Source organism: Elephantulus edwardii, unplaced genomic scaffold (genome assembly GCF_000299155.1).
Source record: "Elephantulus edwardii isolate Elephantulus edwardi_28Jun2011 unplaced genomic scaffold, EleEdw1.0 scaffold00125, whole genome shotgun sequence".
NCBI lineage: Eukaryota > Metazoa > Chordata > Mammalia > Macroscelidea > Macroscelididae > Elephantulus > Elephantulus edwardii.
In genome coordinates this window covers 2608702-2613370 of record NW_006399875.1, presented here as the reverse complement: position 1 = coordinate 2613370, position 4669 = coordinate 2608702, and the positions used below count along the sequence as shown (strand labels likewise).

Sequence of the window (4669 nt, the reverse complement as noted above, 5' to 3'; positions counted from 1 at the left end):
CCTCCAAAGTACCTCAATTGCAGAGAAGGGAATTCTGTTGCTTTCCAGAAAATGAGACCTGAATTGACTGGGCTCAGTCCTTTCAGCTTGAGCCTAAGCGATTCCAAGTAATGTAGCTAGAAAGCAGTGTTTTCCCCAAAGTACTTGGGATATTGGTGCTCCTCGTGCTAGAATGTGGGGTTAGCAGTTGGACAGTGAAACTATAACCCTTCAACTTGGCAGGCAGTTGTTCTATGCCAGCCAGGTTGTGAATGCACCTGGGTTAGGCCACAGCCTTTAGCAGATGCTGGAAAGTGGTGGCTGGAAGATGCTCCTGGCCTGCCATGTCACACAGGCCTTGACGTCCTGCAGCAGAGCAATGGTAAGGTCCTGGAAGAGCTATGTCACCCAGTCTGCAACAATAGCCATGTCTCTTCCCCAATCTTGATGCCACATTCTTCTTTATAAAGTCCAGTTTCTATAATAATTTACTGGTACTTTGTTGTTGTTGCATACAATAGAGTCAGAACTGATCCTTATTTGACCCTCTGTTGGGTTTTCCAAGGCAAGTTAATTGCACAGGAGGAGGTTGCCCCACTCCCCCCACACCTGAGCAACTGGTGTATTCTAACTGCATGACTTTAGGATTGCTATGTAGCTTCTTACTGTTGATTATTATGGACCCAAGTGTAACAAAATATCGTACAATTTCGAGAGTTGGACAATGACTAAGGAGGATGGAAGGAGAATTGATGTCTTTGATCTGTGGTGTTGGAGAAGAGTGTTGAGAGTACCATGGACTGCTAGGAAAACAAACAGATTCATCCTGGAAAGGGTCAAACTGGGCGGCTCCTTGGAGGCAAGGATTCTGAGGCTCCGTCTAACATACTTTGGACATATTGTAAGGAGGGACAGGTCCTTGGAGAGGGACATCATGCTTGGTAGGGTGGAGGGACAGTGCAGGAGGGGAAGGCCCTCTATGAGGTGGGTTGCTTCAGTGACTGGGGTAATCGGGATATGTGTTTCAGACAGTGCAATTGGCACAAGACAGAGTTAGGGCTGTTGTACATAGGGTCCTTATGAGTCACAAGCAACTCTATGGCACATAACAAGAACAACAAACAACAACCATCATGTTGCTTTTTGGTGAGAAATTTTGTTTTCTTGATACTGAAAATTAAGTGTTTCAAAATTCGGTAACAAGGTGTTGTATCATCTGTAGACTGCATGTTATTGATAACTATTACTCCAGTTCTGATGTCATATTCTTCTTTAAATTTTTTTATAGACATTTGCATAAACATTGTGTTTCACACAATTCTTCATTCGTATTAGGTTTTATACAATCATTCCCATTTATTGCATTCTGTACAATTAATCACTGTTGAATCATTCCCATTATCCTGTCTTTCCAGATTTCCTCCAGATCTTCCCATTTCACTAGACACCTCCCCTCTCTCCACCCACCAAATTGTGCATCCCTATGATTTTCCCCCTGCTCATTCTCACCTCTCTGTTCTCATTACTTCCACCTTTGGGTCCCCATACACATTTTACTCATCAGCCTTCTATTTTTACAATATTAGTCTTACACAGTATTTGTCCTTATAAGATTGAATTAGTTCATGCAACGTAATGCTCTTCAATCTCTCCCAAGTTATGTAGTAATTTCCAAAAGTGTTGCTCCTTTGTGCTGCATAATATTCCATAATGTGAATTTACCACAAGTTTTCAATCCATTCTACTGTGGTTGAACATTTGAGTTACCACATTCTTCTTCATATAGTCCAGATTCTCGAACATTTTGCTTAGTATACAGATTTAAAGGCTTCAGGACTCTTTTTCATAAGGTCACTATAAGTCATGCTTGACTCAATGGCAATCAACAGCCACAACAACATACAAATTAAATAGGTGTGGAGAAACAATACTTATCTTTCTCAACTGTAAGCCATGTAGTGTTCCCATGTTTTGGTCTCTTGGTCTACATATAGGTTTTGCATGAGCATAATGAAGTGTTCATATTTGTTACAGTACAAACAGTCAAACACCTTTGAAGAATCAAAAAAGCACAAGTAAATATCTTTCTAGTATTCTATATTTTCACAAAGAGCCAAGATCCATTTAACATCAGCCATGTTATCCTTCATGCCATAGCTTACTCTGAATCTACCTTTAATTTCAATAAAGGTCCTATAAATTCCAGCCATTTAAAAAATAATCTTCAGCGAGATTTTACTTGTATGTGACTTTAACAGTATTATTCAAAAATGCCCAGACTTGTTGGATTATCTGTTTTTTTGGAATGGGAACAGATATGGATATTTTCCATTTGGTTGACAAGGTTAATTGTGTCCTAATTTCTTGGCATAGATTAGGGAGCATGTCCAGAACTATATCTATTTTCTGAAACACTTCAATTGGATTCTGAGGTCCTTTTTTTTTAATTGCCAATGCCTCCAGTGAAGCTTGAACTTAGTCTTTATTTGCTATCTGTTCTTGATCACATAGTTCTTCCTTATATTATTCTATGTTGACCAATTTTTTTTCTTTTATACAATGACTAACTGTGTGTTCATACTATCTTTTTGTTCCCTTTTTTAAAATTGTGACTTTAGTTTTTTCCATTCATTCATTCTTATACATTTTTTTTCTCCCTGTTGTTGTTATTGTTTGCCTTTGAGTCGATCATGACTCATAGCGACCCTATGACAAAAGGCCTTAAGCCTCTCTACAACTATCGACATTTCTCTAAGTTCTTAGAGTTTCTGGAGGCACGTTGTTTAGGAAGTTGATGCCACTTCTGCTTGCATTTTTCTCTCTAACACCCACTTAGTTTGTAATTACTTGTCCTATTTAAGACTGTTAACCATCATAAATATGTGCCTAATTGTCCATTTCTTTCAGATAAACTTCCCATATGCCTGTTCCACTGTAGTCTTGATTATCTATACATCCTTTTCCTGCTCTTCTGCCTACTCCCTTTGAGCATCCTATTTTCATAACAGTGGTCTTATGTAGAATTTGTCTTTTTTGACTGAGTTTGTATTGTCTAAACATCTATTCACTTCAGATTCACCTTCCTTTTTCCTACTCCAATACAGTAATTATCTCTCCACTGTATTCCTACTCTCTCCATAACCTCTTTCCTTCTCTCCTCCTCAACAAACCTATTTTTATGACAATACACATTCTGAATATCTGTCCTTTTGTAATTGGGATATTTCGCTCAGATTTGTTTATGTTGTGTTGTTTATAAGTTCATTGATTTTCAAAGATGTGTAATGTTCTATTGTATAAATGTACCACAGTTTCCTCCTCATTCAGTGTTGACGGACATTTAGGCTGTTTCCATCTCTTTCCTGTTGCAAATAATGCTGCAATAAACACGGGTGTGCATACATTTGTTTGTGTCACAGTTCTAATTTCTTTGGGATATATTCCCAGCACTAGGATAATTGTATCAAATGATACTTCTACTTTCAACTTTTTGAGGAAGTACCTGAGTGCCTTCTGCACTACTTGTACCAGTTTACAAGGGTGATTATTATTAGGTACAAGGATGCTGAAACCATTTTACAATCCTACTAGGAGTGAATGAGAGTTACAATCTCTCCATATCCTTGCCAGCATTTGTTGTTTGTTGTACTATTGAAGTTTGATATTGTTACTGGAATGAGTTATTACTCCACTGTTGTTTTCATTTGCTGTGTAATAGCCAGAGCTTTTAATAATTTCTTCATCTGTTTGTTGGCCGTCAGAATACCTCTGTGGTGAGATTTCTGTTCATATTTTCTGCTAGGATATGATTGGGTTGTTTATCTGGATTGGCATAGTGATTAACAATGGATTCAAGTGTATCAAAGATGGTGAGACTAATTAACTCAGGACAGTCTAGATTCAGAACCACTGTTCAAAGTGTCCCTCTGGGTCATAACAAACTCAATGACGCCAAACCAACAATAACATACTTACAAATGGGTAAAGCATCAAATTTTCAAAAGCCAGTTTAATCCTAAGTCGGTGATCACTAAATGTCTGTTCATCATGGAAGTAATCTTTTTAAAAAAAATGCTCTCTGGGTTTGGGCTGATTTGTGGTGAAATGGTCAAATGCACCAAGAAAGTCCGCATCGTTGGTAAATACAGGACCCGTTATGGTGCCTCACTCAGAAAGATGGTAAAGAAAATTGAAATCTGCCAGCACACCAAGTACACTTGCTCCGTCTACAACAAAACCAAAATGAAGACAGGAGCTGTGGGCATCTGGCACTGCGGTTCTTGCATGAAGACAGTAGCTGGTGGTGCCTGGACCTACAATACCCCCCATCACAGTGAAGTCAGCCATCAGAAGACCAAAGGAACTGCAAGACCAGTAGAAGCTCCCCCATTTGAAGCATCTCTAGTCTGTAATACATGGGTTAATTTATGTAAAAAAATATAAAAAGTTAAGTTTCTGTATAACTGCCTATCTCAACCACTAGCATATTAGAGTCCTTTGTCGTGCCATGTGCCTCCAGCCTAGGAAGCTCACTTTTTACTGCACAATATTCTTTTGTTTCCTGTAGGGAAGCCTAAGGCTAGTTTTTGGAATTAACTTGGCAACCTTTCCTTCTCAAATGCAAAAACTCAAACCCACTGTGTCAAGTCTATTTAGACTCATAGCAATTATCTAGCAAGTTTCGAAGGCT

At 38.6% G+C, this 4669-nt stretch overlaps 1 pseudogene; it reads left to right on the top strand.

Annotated features, from left to right (window-relative positions):
- The first annotated feature begins 4083 nt into the window (after positions 1 to 4083).
- Positions 4084 to 4357, top strand: LOC102869890 (annotated as a pseudogene).
- The last annotated feature ends 312 nt before the right edge of the window (positions 4358 to 4669 follow it).